We start from the raw sequence: 17911 nt of genomic DNA, 5'->3' as shown, positions 1-17911 counted from the left end.
CCTTTTTTATGAAAGCTGAGTAAGTTCTTTGAAATTCATTATAAATCCATGCTAACTGTAGTTCACTTCGGTTTTCAATTTCGGCCAAACGGCATTCGGCCAAATGGCGTTCGGCCAAACAACCCTTTCGGCTAAATGGCGTTCGGCCAAACGGCATTCGGCCAAATGACCCGGAATCGAATTGCACATATGGTCGGTATTCAGACAGACCGGACTAGATGATAGTTTGATACGCGATAAGATACGCGAAGAACTCTACCAATTCTAAACTTTCCGTTGCTATTTTAATACAGATGTATCATCAAATAGATAAGTTGCATTATTACAACAAACACTGCAAATACTTTGAAATTTCGAATGTCTGAGGTAGCCATTAAAAAACACATGGTTCAGTCTGTCTGAATACCGACCATATGGTATGCATCAATTAAAAGAAGTAAATTATTCCTAACTAGTGTACTTGAGAACACCGGTTTATGGACACAAACAGACAATGATATGTTTTTTTTTTAATTTAATCTTTTTGCTGTTTAATCTTTTGGAGTGTTTAGTGAGTAGAGATTATATGAGATGAATTCACAATAAACAGTAGGGTGCTCATATCACCCCATCGATGAAAAATCAGCTCGAAAAATGACAAGTTTAATCATTTTTCATTCGTGAAAATTATAAGGTAACGGAAGTCATGCGGATCTAGTGTACTGATCTGAAATTTTATTCCACCCCCCCCCCCTTCTTAATTGAAAATCTACAATTTTGCAAAACATCTTCTTTTATAAAGAAGAGCAATCCCTGAAAATTTCAGCCTGTTACATCAATAGAATTTCCCTTGGAAAGGGGTTTGCGGTTCTCGAACTGGTTCTTAAGCAAGCGATCATTAACTGAAAAATGAGCTTTGTTGGAGATTGTCCAAATTGTATGCATGTCCATATTATATACGTTGCCCTAGTAAGTTTTTCCTGAAACCCAAATTATGCTCGGTGAGCCAAAATTGCTTTGCTTCGGAAAAGCACACAGAAATCTCTGGCACCAAAGCTTGTTACATCGATTGTGTAAGTCGGTAAAGATACGACATCGTCTATCTGTAATAATACTGGCTGAAATATCTGTCCGTATTCTTGAGCACAGCGAATCCAGCCATCGTGAACATGAATGGAGACGATAAATAATGCATTGTAATAAAAGTGAGCAATCCCGAGATGCCACCAACTGCAACTAGCTACCTGGCAGCCATGGATGGAGACTCAATAGAGCGCGCTCTCGGTGTATTAAACAATGAAACAGGTGCTCTTTTAAAGAAGTACAAAAGACCATTACACCGCGCCCCAGTCGGGGCAGAGAATCACGTTCCTTTGGGGTAGGTTTTGTCCTCTTTGTGGACCGTATTGTGTGACATAAGTTGAGTACATTTTGCTTCGGCATTGAAAGTAGAATGCTTAATCAAGCCTTAGTTATAGGAGCATGGATGCGTTCCATTGTGAGCTTTAGTTTCAGATGGTAGGATATTTGGCATAAAGGTCATTGTCATTTGGCATAATGTTCGTTTCACATAATAGTTGTTTGTTATCTTCTTTTTGTTTCTAGCGTAACTTCCCAATTGAAACAGATCCTACCTCTGAGCTTAGTGTTCTTATGAGCACTTCCACCATTCCACCACGAACTTTCTATGCTAATAGGGCGATATTCAAAACTGAAAAGCCAATACATGGCTCTTTTTCAGTGGTAGTAAAAACGAAATCCTGAAGCAAAGAAAGCACCATGGAAGATGAACTAAACACAAAAAGATATGTATTCACTTTACACTTGATTTCTTATCGCTACTTTTTTGATCCAGGTTCCTAATTGCAAGTAATTTACGTTTTTCATTATTTTCCATACGTTTTGACGGTTCTCCGACAACCATTCTTCCATGCGCTTGTGTTGAAAGTTTGAGAAATTTAAGAATCCAGAGTAGCGCGATCAGTGGGTGGTATACAAATAACAGTGTGCTCGGCGGCCAATGAAAGAAACTGAATGTTTGAAAGATTGTTGCCTGTACTTTTTGCAGCTGGCGCCAACTGTTAGCGGGTATGAACGAAATAAAAAGTCGTTATCCTATTGACTGATTTTGCATTTGTATATCGTGTGACAGGTCTAAAGATACTTTATGCTCTGGGAAGTCGATAAAATTTCCTTTGCGAAAAGATCCTCGACCGATGGGTTTCGAACTCATGACCCTCAGCTGAATATTACCGCTACAGCTATCATCCAAACACACATTGTTACACATTAGTTACTTTGTTATCTTACGTTATTCGGATATATTGACTACGGTGTATATTGATATGCAAGTTATGTCAATAATGCAGTTAATAATTCAAACAAGTCGGTCTAAAAATAACTGAGATTGAGCATCGCACGCTATGAATGAACCAGACGATTTTAATAATGTTATGAAAATCGGGTTTCTTCTCGCTAATGTTCAGTATTTGGGTTATATCTTCATATTCGGAAGGTTTTAAAATATTCCATCGGTGAAATTCTGATTTTTTCCACTTTTTAGCTATTTTTCATACTAAAACCCATGAAAACCCCGTTTTTTGACGAATTTCAGCCCATATAAAATATATGGAAAAAAAAATTCACCGATAGAATATTTTAAAACCTTCCGATTATGAAAATATGGACCAAATACTGATCTCTAGCGAGAATATTCCGACGTATATCCGAGTTTTATAATCGTCTGCTTCAGACATAGCGTGCATCCCAAAATTGATTATTTTGCATAGAAAATCATAAAATTTGCAAATGCATTGTCAGGCATTACAGAATTCACTCTCTTTTGATTTTGAAGCACGATCAAATCAAGCGAAGAAAAACATCCCATCTGTTGCGGTCTATGATCGACAATGTATCGCAAGTTGTAACAAGTCTGATAAATAGGAGCAGCGAACAAGAGCCCCAAAGTGGGAGAGAGATGATAAAATCCATTTTTGCAATTTCTCATCGTAATAGGCTGTTTTTCATCACGCCAATCTGTCATGAAACGGCTTACTTTCCTGCACTGAAGTATGCAGTGCGGGAATAGTCATTAGGGGGAGATCCCCCACTACCGGACACTTAAGCCACTAAATTCATAATTCGAAAAATATTGGTTTTATGTGCTCGTGTTACCCATTTATGATAAATATTACCATTTTTATAGTGTACAAAAATAAATTTGAAAATATAAGTATGAATTTTGACATTGCATTTGGATGATGTATTTTAGTACCAAATTGATCGATCTTGAAAGGTGGCACCCAATACCGGACACAATCTGGAAATGCCTCGAATTCTGTAAATTTGAACATCATTGAATGTGTTTACTTTAGGAATAGTATATAATTGCCATTTCAATGCATTTGCAACATTTACAAGAACAATTTGAGTATATCATAGTTTGCAAGATGTCCATCAAAAACCTCTTTCTTATATGATGAAAAATAGCACATTTAACGATGTTGTTCTGAATGTTCATTTTTCTTAATTTTATAGCATGTTTGATACCATGATCGACGGAATCCATGAAAAATGAATGTATTTTGAGACACTCTTGCAATAATTACAAAGACATCATATAACAAATCAGGCTGTCCGAAACTGGGGGACAGGAGGTGCTTAAACAAAATTGTAATTTGTCCATATTTAGTCCAATTATGGTACAAAATACATTCATACCATCAAATAAGGATTATGTTCGAATATGCTTGCGTGATCCAAAGTATTTTTTCATATTCAAAATAATTACTAATTAGGCTCAAAATTAAGGCAATACGTCAATTTTTTGAAATTTTCAATCTTTTGTACTTTTTTAAAAAGGCATGCATATTTCAAGGATGTGTTATTCTACGCAAACATTAGTCTCCAGAATAGCTTCCTTTACTACTAATACACCATCTTGATTGGACCACGATTTCTCAATGTTTCGACTTTGTCCGGTATTGGGTGCTGTCCGGTACTGGGGGATCTCCCCCTACCTAACTGAAACCGGTGCTGTAATGATTCATTACGCAACGCTTTCTCATTACGCAACTGTTTTGAGTTGCGTAATGAATCATAACACAACAATTTCTCAAAATTGTAAAATGTTAGTGTATGCATTCCTATATAATTTCTGATTCCCTCAAGTGGTCTTCTACGAAATTGCAAAAAATGTTGTACGTAACTCGTTGCAGAACTCGATTTTTACAGCACTCGTCGTAATTATCCTACTCGGCAAGCCTCGCAGGATAAATTTACGACTCGTGCTGTAAAAATCATCATTCTGCAACTTGTTCCGTAAACTACTATTTTCTCGCTTGTTTTCCATTGGGGGTAGGTGTTTTACTCTACTGGCACGATAAACAATCCTCGAACTTCCGATAGCAACAGTACCTCCAAGGTTTGGAGCTTGTTCAGAGGGGTTTTATCAGGCACTGCTATCCCCCCGATCTGATCAAAGTTGTAGCAGTATACGATAAACAGTCTCTCATAATGTGCAACATTTTATGATAGTTACAGAGAGCGATACGTGAGAGATTATCTCAATTTTCTCAAGATTCAATCCCTGGGCAGTGTTCAATACTGTTTATGCTGTGTTTCAATCTGCTTAACACCATTATACTCAACGGTCATTATGGCAAATGACATTCGTTCCTATTGACTTTATGCAAAATGATTTTATGCCACATGGGATAAAACATTTACTTCATATCTTCAATGGAAAATGGACAAAGCGTAGGGACGTTGAACGTCAGTTTGTCATTAATGGAATGCGTCTGTTAAAAACAACGCAAATTTGAGTATAAAGCATTATTGTTTGAAAGGAATGAACTACTAATGGCAGAAAATCAAGGCATCAGTATCAATTAGCAACTGTACCACGACGTCTCATTAAAGATTATTATTTTACCTTATAATTCCTGTTTCTATCTATTAGCAACTTTTTCCTATAAAGCAAACTGGAACAGTGAAATCATAAATAATAATTAAAACACACCTCCACACATACCTCTTATATGAACACAACTTCTCCCACACATGCCGGGAAAGTTTTTCACTTTTCCGCCCCAACAGCTGCCTCTCTCACTGCTAACCGACTCCATGCTACTCATCCGGGGGTGATATATGGCTCTTCATTAGAGTCACGGGGTTTTCAATCCCACCCATCTCCCCGAGAGGCAGGGTGAAAAGTGTTCCTTCCCGTTTCTCTGTGGTTGATAGTTATGAGGTATGCTTAAGGATGAAAGACTTCTAAATACTTGCTCCCGCTGGGCACAATATTAAGAGCAAACTAATGAAATAGATATGATTCCTAGCACTGCAACATGAAAACGTTGCAGAAAACGTCCAGTGTGGGTCGAAAGTGAGAGCTTTAATTCGATCAACTTTCGGTTGGTCTTGGTCCTTGAAAACGTTGCTTCCTACATGGAAAGCTCACAAGTTCTGCAGGGATAGGAAAACGGAAAACCACGATGCCAACATGTACATTCATATAAATTGGCCTCTGGCGATGTTATCGGAACTTTTTTGCCATGTCGTTCCACCTTCTCTGCGGTTGTCGGCTACTGGCGGTGTTAAGACATCTAGTGAAGGTTCCAGCGCTGGGTCCCGATGTACTATGGGTTGGAAATAAGAATTTCACCCTTGATTTCACCACAGAATTTCAGATACTTTCATAATAAACAAAAATTAAAAGCGAATGTAAAACAAACCTTACCTTACATTAAAAAGTCGAGTTTGGTGTGATTTTGAAGCATTTTGAATTAACAAATAATTGTGTTGCAATCGTTTTTGCACTGTTTTTTTTTTTGTGCTATAACTATGGCTCCATCAATGATCCCTTCAATATCGAGTTATGGAGAGTTGACTGTACTATAAAGTGTTTAAAAAATGTGATCAAGTCGTTACAATTAAATTCTATTGTTTGAAAAACAATTTATTGAAGTAAACTACCGTCCAAAAGCTGAGGCTAACCTCTTAAAAGCATACTAAAGTGTTTTGTCCATATCTCTGTGATTACACATCTAACTGAGACTCTTTATAACTCTCGCCACTCATTCCCATGAGTGAATCTGTATAGAGTATCTGTATATGTATAGATATTTCGACATAAACATTTTTTTATATTGTTCATAATATGTTTACTTAAAGTTGTGACAATTTCAAAAAACAAATTGAAGAAACATGACTAATTTTCTCAGCATTGGATCGATGCGTTTAGAACCGTAATCTTATATTCTTTGAACAGCATTTGCAAAATGTTGGGGCAAAATCTAAAATATTGAATATATACACTGAGGCAAAAAAAACTTAATAATTTCTTATGGAACAATAATGATTTGGCGCCACAACGATTATTGTTGATTTTTTTAAATTTTACTTATGATTTCGGTGAAGATTTTCATAAATAAATTTCATAAGTCAATCAATGAAAAACAGTAATATGCGCAGGGCCGGATTTACAAATGTGGGAGCCCTGGGGCCACAACCTTGTGGGGGCCTTTCCCCCAGAAAACTTTTTTGAGCTGAACTTTGGAATGAAATACGAGATAATTTCATTATTCAATTTTATTTTTTAAGCTAGGCAAGATTCTAACTACCAAACGTCAGTTTTAAACTACCTTGAAAGCCTCATAAATGTACCACAAAATAAATTCAAGTGTGGGTTACCGTCTATTGGGATTATAATTCTAGGATTGTAGATTATAGGATAACTTTCTGTAGTAGTCTTTCGAGTATGGAAATATGTTCATGAGCTATTTCTATGTAAAGGTAAATTTTTTAAATTCGATACTTTTCACTGCTTCATAAACGTATGAAAATTGACTCATTCTCATGAAATTCTCATCGAGGTAGTGACATTGAATCAAAGAAATTGGATTGGGTCGTATTAGCAACAAAGCAGATAAATTGTCCAATGATTATTATAAAATTTTAAAATAGTTTTCACTTTACTTGAAGTTAAATATTCTATGACACCCTAAATTTAAAAAGGAGTTATTCTTAACTTGACTACTTGTCTCTGAAATATACTTTTTAATTGGAGGCTCTCGACCTCTAGAAAGAGTGTTCTAATAAATTTCTGCATCAATATTTCAAATTAGGGAGTCGCCCCACTCACGAATCATTCAAAAGAGTTGACTCTCGAAAATGAGTGAACGAATCCCGGTTCTTTTCAAAAGATTCATGATTCACTAGCCCTGCACTGCCCATAACTGCATATTTGTAACATTCGACAAACGTAGGCATTGAGTAAATGGAATACCTTCTTCTTCTTATTGGTATTAACGTCCTCACTAGGACAGAGCTGGCTTCTCAGCTTAGTGTTCTTATGATTTCGTAAGTTGATCGAAAGTGTTTATCGTTTGATGACTCTCCACAGTATGAACCCGGAGTTGTCAAAAATGTCGAATGTGACAAATATGCAGTTATGGGCAGTGCAGTTTATGAAAGATCAGCTCAAAAATACCATGGAAAGTTTTTATTTTAATTACAGTTAAATAGTCAAGTTCACCAGACACGTATAAGTAATTGAAGTAGTTAGTTATATGAAGTGTGTTCTAATTTGAAAATTGTCATATTCGAGGTTCAATAATCGGAATGCATGATTTTATTTTCAATGAATCGATCAAAAAAGTCGAGTCACCTACGATTCGCTCCTAAATTTCGACCATTTTACTCATCTCTATTTCAAATATTTGCTTAGATAACTAAAATCCAACCATCCATCGTCACTTAATCAACGGAACTATTGAATAAAATGGCATTTTAAAACTTAGGAACGAACATACTTTTGTAGATTTTCTGTCTTATACATTCAACTTATTTTGCCTTTTCATCATCGGTAACATTAATTCCATATTTTTGTCTGCTGTTCTGTCTATTTGTTTGAATTAAAAAATACGAGTGGTTTGCTTATGACCGCCAAAGCGATATTCAAATAAATTAAATAACCTCTTAAGCATACTTAAGTAAATCTTCGTTACACTTTGAAAAGTTATTGGAGGGTTCTAATTATGGTCTTTATTCTATACTAGTGGTCCCGGCAAACTTCGTCTTGCCATCAAGTAGGCTGGTGAAAAATATCATGGAACCTCCCATACAAAATGACATATTAGTACTCTCCCATTTTACCAAATTTTCCAAAAACTTCCCTAAGTTTTTCCGTCACACGAACACGTCGGAACACTTCAAGAAGACAACAATGAAAGAATTGTGCAAATCGGTTGCCCCGTTCTCAAGTCATTTCGTGACATACGAACACCACTTCATTTTTATTTATATAGATTACATAACTATTAACTATTCGGTAAATAAATTCTTTTCAATGCAAGGAAAAGGTTCAACAAGAATGCTAGAGATTCAATAAATATGCTTATTTTTTTTTTATTTCAGACAATAAGTTGACGCTCTAATTGAATCTATGACATTTCGTCGAATGACATTTGGTCGAATGACGTTTGGTCGAATGACATTTGGTCGAATGACGTTTGGTCAAATGACATTTAGTCGAAAGTACATTTGGTCGAATGGAAATTTCGTCGAATGGACATTTGGTCGAACAGAATTTAATTGCTTCAAGAAGCATATGATATTTGGTCCAGAGGACATTTAGTCGAAAATTTGGTCGAACATTTCAGATTATTTTACAGAGTGATATTTTGACAATAATACATAGTGATTGATATTGAAAGAGCGGAAAGCATGTATGGTAGGAGCTAGAGCTATTACGTGAGGTTGCAGATGCAAGAACAACATGATGGAGGGCAAGAAATCTGCATTGATTTGCTGGTATTTACTGGATAAACTTCAAGCTTTCAATAAGCGACGAGTGATAATTTGGGATTCCAGTTGATCTTTCAGACTTGTTGACGTTACTTGATGTAATTTTTCTCATTTAGGCTTATTCTGCGAGTCGGATGCACCACGACGAGCTGATCTCAAATAGGAGCAAGTGAACTTTCATCACCAAAGCAGACTCGTCTAACCTCACGCGATACATGGGATAAACACAATTATCTTGTTTGATTACTTTCTATTTAATTATAAATCAGCTTATATAGATAGAAGTCATCAACTTCGCTATCAAACCCACATGTTTACCCAAGGAACGTGATTTAGCTGGAAGTAACAATCATAACGATAATTCACCATGAGTAGAAAACGTTTACTACAGGCGGAACTTCCAATAGATTCCGTCAAAATCGTTTCCTGAAAGCTATGGCCATCAAAACTCGCCCTCTTGTTCTACGTATGAAAGTGCTTTATAAGCAGATAATTCAACGCACTCGCACTCGAAGTTGTCATAGGATAAAGATCAACAAATATATATAAAGAACGATTACATTTTTGAAGAATAATAGATCTAATAATGTTTAATAATACAATAACTGAGCAACGAAGATATTAAGGAGATTTTTTTGCAAAAAATGATGACATTTTGAAAGAATAAAGAATTCTGTTTCCAACGTTGAACAATGAGTACCAGAAACAATTACCTTTGAACTTCTGCAAAATTTTGTAAAATTAAACGTCCCGTCTTCTTATTCAAAATTGAATGAAGAATGAGTACATGTACAAGAATAATCAATCCTATATAGACACGAATACATGCATGCTAATCACACATTGAACCGTGGGCAAAAATATAGAAAGATTCGTCACTGGCTTCTGATGAAAAGTATGTTTTCCCAAAATAGACATAAGATCATTCATTAGCCAAAATATATCTGTTGAACCAAACGATATTTCGTACAAAATAATGTTTTAAGGTAATTCAACCAAACGTCCATTCGACCAAATGTCCCTTGGACCAAATGTACTTCCGACTAAATGTCATTCGACCAAACGTCATTCGACCAAATGTCTTTCGACCAAATGTCCTAAAGCCGCTCTAATTATATGACTCACATTGTTTTTGAGGTCTTTCTAAATCTTGAGCAATCTTGTAAAGGCAGCTCAAGCTCATCCATGAACATTTTAGTATTTAGCTTAAGTATTTTGATTTGAGACTAACTCGCCTAGTAATCTCTTTCAAATCTTTCGATGTGGTTCAAAAAAGTTGATACCATTTCATCGGCTTCTGATTATGATTTATGGGGGCCCTGATGTGAGGGCCCGGGGGCCATGGCCCCCTTGGACCCCCCGTAAATGCGGCCCTGAATATGCGCAATGATAATTGCTTACTAAAAATTATCAATCACTAATAACACTGCGGAACACGTTTTTGTCTCCAGCATCAAAATACCTCTATTTACTTAATTAAGGGTTGCTGAATCCATTGCCGTTTACAGAATTATCATAGCACGTCTAGTTTTTGAGATATTAGGTGTTGAAAATGCAAAAATTGACTATTTCAGCCAACTTGCATGCAAGTTTGCCAGCTTGTAAGGCAATTTATTTGCTTAATTTACCACAGAATTCAATATTTATGTGTATAACAATACTTATCATCAAAGTTCATAATACTTTTCATGCGGAAAAGATATTTTTTGATGGTTTAGAGAAGTATTGTATTTTGCCATATAAGAGTAACGAAGAATTTTGTATGGAGACTGCAATCATGTTGAAAAAATCGGTTTAATCTAAATTTAATCGTGAAATTTCAACCAAAATATATCTAAAACGAAAGTTTAATTCCTCTTTTACATGCTTGGTGGATAAGATCACAAAAAAGTTTGATAAAATATACTTCAAATTTTAGGTAAACATCAATAAAACCAATGTTTTATACAACTTTGGCGACCTGTAGCTAAAAATTGTGACGTGCTGGAAAATTTCTGAAAACGGTATCAGATTCAGCAACCCCAAATCTACTAGAGACACATAATTTGATTCTTGAGACACGCGAAAATGTCATTTTTGTTGCGCTGTGTAACGGGCGAGCTCAAAAATTTACATGTTTTGATAACATGTGATCTGTTTCCGATAAACTTGTACCCAACATCGAAAGCGGAGCAGTTTTTCTAGCGATCGCTATGAAAATTATTTCAAGTAATGATTCTTAAATATCTCAAAGCACTCTCTTATGAAACTTATGATCCCATTTTCGAAATGGTTAAGCGTTTAATGAAACCATAATTTGGTTGATTCATAAGTCACGATTTATGGAATATCTAAGTATTTTTGCCTCAGTGTACCCATCCTTTCAAGTCATCGTACCAAAGTTTGAATTCAACTTTCAACATGATATAAAGGGTGTCCGACCGTTTGGCCGAACGGGTCGTTTGGCCGAATTACGAACAAAAAAAAAAATGCCAAATTGTTACACTACTTATGACGATGTTTTTTTTTTTTTGGATTTATTTATCCGCCTTCCATCCGAGTACGACGGAAAGCCAGTTCTCAACATTTGTTATCGAATGCTTGGAGCTGACACCCGACACAAACCTCAGAGTAGTTAAACTGATTCCCCGTGGGAAAGACGTAACTACTCTCAAAAGATTTCGTTTAAAATCGGGATTGGTGAACAATTTAAAGATAAGGCGCTCTCCTGTGATTCATGACCCGAATATATCCGGTTTCGTCAGTTCGAAGATGGTCGGGCAAAAAACTTACCGAGGGTAGTGAGATTTCCTACCACGTTGACGATGGAGAATCTGGAGCCAATCAGTATGGACGCATAAAATATGCCGAAGCACCAGGACGTACGCAACAAAGCATGATGGGAGCCTCTTCTGACCCCGTAACAGTCGAGCTTTTATGCAGCGTGGATTCCAACGTTTCAACCGATTCAGTCTCCTGCAACCGTCGTCCTAGTCCTGTTTACGGTGGTTTGGAAGGCAGCCTGCACTTCCAAGCAAGTATGCGTGTTATACCAGACGTTCTTTCCGTGATAAATTGCCAAATTTCAGCTCTCTATCCGCCGCTGATGTAACATCAATGACTCCTAAATGCAACCCAGTCATGTCTTCGAATGCTCAACAACCGGGCCGCACTATAGAAAGCCTCATGGAAGCTCGTCGAGCGTAATGCAGTCACCGTTCTTCATAGCCGTCCCGGTCCTGCTGTCGGTTGTGGTAGGGGAATCTTCCAATCTACAACCTGCGAGTACTCTTCCATTATTGACAATGCTCCCTCGTCGTCCATTGTTTCAAATTCCAGAACATGTAACGCTCGAAAGATGCCGATATCTGCGAATGCTAAGAAGAGTGACGATTTGCTGATTTATTATCAGAACGCTGGCGGAATAAACTGCGACGTAGACAAATACCTCTAAGCGACATCTGACGATTGCTACGATATTATTGTGTTGACTGATACCTGGCTCGACACACGCACTATCCGCAACCCAAGAAACAGTCGTAAGCAAGGTATTTAAAAGTACAGGTACAGCAATCTAAGCAGTCACTGGAAGTGGGGAGTGGTGAACCGAGAGGGGGTAAAAAGTAACAGCTGGCGAGTCGGTGGCTGCTCGATATATTTGTGTATTTTGCCCTCCAAGAGTTTCCAACGTATCCATAGAGATGTTTATGTTATTGAAAATTGTTGCGTATGACTTGGGAAGGTAAGTGGGATAAAATTTCTATGTTTCTTTATTTATATAACGGTTTTCACGGTGTCTTTTTCATGTAACTTTATAACAAAAAAATCGGCATGTCTCAAATTTGGACCAATGAAAGACAAGACCTTCCTCTTTCATTTGCTGCTAAAATGAAAATTATCCATCGGGGGGTCTAATGCATTTTTTTTTTAAATTTGTTATTTGTAATATCATTTTAAATGCACCGTAAATTAATAAATTATGGAGAGTTGAACTGTTGAAACGGATTTAGATGAAAATGTTGCAAAAATCCAGTGTCAATATCTTGAAGATTATATTCTAGACAGCTCTAGACCTAAAAATTTATAGGCCGAGGCTGAAATTTAAATTTTCGAGTTGCCTCTATTTTGCTTTCATCCATTGTTGAAATTTGCATTGCTTTTAAAACTAAGTATGTCAAAAAACCTGTTTTCAATTTTTATTTGTAACTCAAGAGCAATATTCATCTTTCTGACTTGGTATAGGAACAAGCGATCGAAAGACAAAAGGTCGAAAGGGCAATAAGTCGAAAGATAAAAAGAAGACAAGACAAATGGTCGAAAATGCAAAAGGTCAAAAGGACCAAAGGTTGAAAGTGATTATGGGAAATTACATATTTTTTTAAAGAAGATTTTTGACCTTTTTTCCCCTTTTTATTCCTCTCGAACTTTTGCCCTTTCGACCTTATGTCATAGAATCTAGAAAATTGACAAGTTCACATTTGTGCCAATGAGAGACCCTATATAATATTTCATAAATCCAATATTCTAACCCAATTGCAATAGCAATGCAATGTTGTCCATGTGTTCGTTGTGAGAATTGACAGAACATTGCTTTTGTTTGCAATGCTAAAACAAACAGAACTGCTGACAAATATTCTCAGATTAGCAGCCAGTCTAGGGCTAAAAATCTCTTAAATAAAGATAAGAATATTAATAATAATGCTGACGAATATACACTTCCTTTTTAAATTGATGGTAGGAAAAGTGCAAAGGTTTCATTCATAACAAATCTACCTGTGAAAGATTGATCGTGTGATCGTAATATTTTGCTTAGAGATCTCAATAAGTGCTGTAATGTTTAGTTTTAGCATAGTTTTATTAGAGTTGTACGGAATTCTATAGTAATTCATAAAACAAATGCATTAAACCAGCTTTGAAAATGTTACTCAGTAACTTTACGATTTTGCTAGCCTCATAACGAAATTATACGAAACTTTAACAAAAATATCAGGTGAATCATAAAAGTCTCCGATTACACCAAAAAAAAGAACCAAAAATGGTGATCTTTAGTGCATACAGACTTGTTTGCTCTTTATATCCATCAGATCTCAAGTACTATGTTTCGTATAGCTTTGTTATGTTCAAAACTTCTGAAAGCGCCTGCTCGAACCACTTTTGATGCTGATCTTCCATCAAAAGACGTTCAAGTTGGCGCTATATTTGAATTAGAAGAGTCACAGGGATTCAAAACCATGAAATTTTAGCCGTCGCATGCCTAGTTTTTATGCTAAAATTTAGTGGTCTCATATTACGGGTTTTCCGGTGGTCATTTCGGTACCCAAAAGGACCAGAATAATAATCAATTCATTCTTTTGGCAAAATACATTCAAACATAATAAATTGTTATCAGTTGGACACAAATCATTTGGTTTTTTGGCATCATTCTGAGTAATTTCATCGAATTGTCCAGATTGGGTACCTTCCGTGTCTCCAGAAACCGGTTCTGCATGAACCATACTGGACCGAGTTTTTCAAGGGATGTGCACCGGTAATTGGTTCCTAATTACAGAGAAATTTTATGACAAAATATCCATCAACCGAATAGTACCGATGTGACAAAACTGCGATGGAAACTTACTTTTCGGATGTTCCGGGTTTCCGGAACCGGGTATGGATAACTAAATGATTTGAGAATCTCTATTTACAGTCCACGTAAACACCTATTCAACAATATGAGGACGGTTCAGATTATTTGTTTAGTTACGAAACTACAGGTTGTCAAAGTAAAGGTATTTAAAAAGACTATTTTTCAGATGTGGCAGGTTCCCGGTGGCGCAATTCCGGATCTCCGGGTTATCGACAATCGACATGTGTACCTTTCATTTCAGCCCAACAGAACTAAATTCGGTCAACACACTGATTTTTAGAGTTGTTTGAGTTTGTGGGTGGAAAACGACCCTAAGTCACAATTTGTAACTTTTATTTATGGAAGCTCCCTAAGGGGTCATTCAAAACTTTTGTCTCCGTAAAAACAAATGTTCCCACAAAAAATACCTAATTGTCTGAAAACGTCAAATTGCAAGGTTATTTTAATCAAAAGTTACAATGATTTGAATTTTGAAATGGGTCGAAAACGACCCAAGGACCTTACTAAGGTTAAGTTATATCCCAAACTCGGTAAAAAAATTAAAAAAAAATATTGTTCTAGACCCCCCGACCGATTATTTTCGTTTTGGTCGCAAATGAAAGGGGATAATCATGGCTTTCTTGTGTCAAAATTTCAGACATGCCGAATTTTTTGTTTTGAAATTGCTCTACGAAACACACCGTGTTTTATTCCAGATGCCATCATTTTGTGCCGATTTCGGAAATACGGTTGTGAACACCAAATACCGTGGTGTTTAACGCTAGTTTTAGTAACTACTCTGAAAGATTCCGTACACGGATGTTTGATATCCGATAGGGACCCAGATAGCCGTAGCGGTAAACGCGCAGCTATTCAGCATGACCATGCTGAGGGTCGTGGGTTCGAATCCCGCTGGTCGAGGATCTTTTCGTAAAGAAAATTTTCTCGATTCCCTGGGCATAGAGTATCTTCGTACCTGCCACACGATATACACATGCAAAAATGGTCAATCGGCAAAGAAAGCTCTTAGTTAATAACTGTGGAAGTGCTCATAAGAACACTAATCTGAGAAGCAGGCTCTGTCCCAGTTCGGACGTAACGCCAGAAAGAAGAAGAAGAAGATGTTTGATATCCGGGGTAAATACGTCATTCAGGTATTGAGGTAATATTCACCTTGTTGCAAATGGTTTGTGCTTCATACTCTTGCTTTTCTTATGTTATCCATTGTAGGGCTTTTATTATCGGCTTTCGGGAATCACCCGCAATGAACTCTGAACGGACGTGCACCTATTGCTTGGTAGGTGAAATAAGATAAAATATGAAACGGGTGAAGAGAGCCATTAGAAGAGCAGGACGAATGACGCAGGTAATATAGTGGTTTAGTTTAGAAAAAGATTATGTTAGTGATGGATGTCGTTGAAAATAAATAAAAAAGGGAAGTAAAAAGGAGTTTAATAGAAAATAAAGTGTTTGTGTTCTATTCAACCGGAATTAAAAGGGGTCAAAATCCAATGAGATGACGATATGATTCTAGAAAGCCTGGGACTCGACCTCAGGGTTGTTTTTCAAGGTCGTCTCATGATGTTTCTGTACGCGCACCCAACAAAACAAACTGGAGAGAGGAAAAAGTTGAAGTGATTTCATGGCATGCTGGGGCTATTCCATGAAAACAAAGTGGCCAGGTGTCAAAAGCTTTTGCAATATGGCGGATTCAGCAATTTGACATATTGCATTACCTCTCTTATAGATACCTTGGTCGTAAGTCTATCGGGGGTGGTGTCCTGATCGTGGTAAAGAAGAATCTTAAGGCCAATATTATCGAAAATGATCTTTGGTGTAGCGCCGAGCAATGATGGGTGCACGTTCAGTTCTTTGGTCACAGCTTATTTCTGTGCGGGATTTACATTCCACCCGATCGAGAGCGTGATGAGAAGCTGATTGAAACTCACCTGCAGTCTGTTATGTCCGTGATCGAAATCGCAAAGCCCATGGATGAAATTGCAATTTTAACATACCAGGAATATCTTGGGTATTAACTGGCAACGGGTTCCTTCACCCAGATATGAACCTTTCACACGTGCACTCTGCCGCTTCTCGACTTCTCGATGGCTACAGTACGGCAACTCTTCGACAGATCAACCACGTAACCAATGAGAATCTCCGAAGCCTCGATCTTTCCTTCGTCAGTGCTCAAGATGTCGCTCCGCCCATATGACCAATGTGCCCTCATTATTGGTAAAGCAAGTCAACCACCATCCTCCTCTGATGCTCAAGCTGATCGTCCAGCATTACAGCACAAGTGAATCAACCGCCCATATGACGTATGACTTCGCAAAAGCTGACCATGAAGGCATTCCGGAATTCCTCGCCGCCGTTGAATGGACAGAAGTTCTCGACACTCGTGGCGTGGACAATGCTGCTTTGACTCTTGCTCACATTCTCGGACACGTGATCGAGATGCATGTTCCCAAAAAAACTCTTACCAGCAAGGGTTTGCCATGGCAAACCAGAGAGCTTCGCACGATGAAAACCGCAAAGAGAACCGCATTAAGACGATACACCAAAAACCCTACTCTGCGGATGCGCGAGCAATATGTTAGGTTAAATGCAACCTGTAAGAGAACAAATCGGCATTGCTTCAATCGCTATCAGCAACAAGTTCAACGAGACCTTACAGCAAAACCGAAATCTTTTTGGAGGTACGTGAATGAGCAGAGAAAAGTTTCTGGTCTGCCTCCAACTTTGTTTTTAAATGGAGATGTCGCTTCAGAGCCTCAAATCGTTTGTCAACTCTTCGCTCAAAAGTTTTCTAGCAATATGATGAAGTAATTCCTAAGGTAATCGTGATGAAGTGATGAAGTAATTCATGATGATGAAGTAATTGTGATGAAGTGATTCCTGAGGTACTCGTTACTCAAGCCGAATGATGATGAAGTGATGAAGTAATTCATCACGATTCGAGGGATCGAAGAAATCCAGTCCTGCAGCAGGACTAATATTTCGTGAACCATTTTAGTTACTGTCAAAAGCTGACTACAAACACAATGCAAAAATTTCTACTAGCAGCTTTTACCGCTAGCAGAGAAGTGAACATTTGCTTACATGAAGGATGTTCTTCTTTCAGCACTGACTGTTTGTTGAGCTAACATCAAAGAGCCAATTATATGTATATCAATGTTGATTAACCTTCTTTAAAAATAAGCTGAATAATTTTTTTTAAATTCAGCCTCGTAACTCACTACAATAATATGCTAACTGTAATTCACTATTATTTCCTATTTCGGCCAAACGGCATTCTGCCAATTGGCATTCGGTCAAACGGCATTCGGCCAAATGACCCGGAACCATTTATAGACGCATATATTGCGATGTTTGGTAATCCAATCCGCATTGTTATAAAATTAATCAACTCATTACAGTTCGTTCACAACCCTGAAATGTATAAAGTAACGACAATTATGACTGCCAAAAACTTTTCGGGAAAGTGGTCTATTCGGGGAAACGGGATATTCTGAGAACTTGCATCCGGGGAACTGGCGT

The sequence above is a fragment of the Aedes aegypti genome, chromosome 2, assembly GCF_002204515.2.
Source record: "Aedes aegypti strain LVP_AGWG chromosome 2, AaegL5.0 Primary Assembly, whole genome shotgun sequence".
NCBI lineage: Eukaryota > Metazoa > Arthropoda > Insecta > Diptera > Culicidae > Aedes > Aedes aegypti.
Note: the sequence above shows the minus strand (reverse complement) of the source record.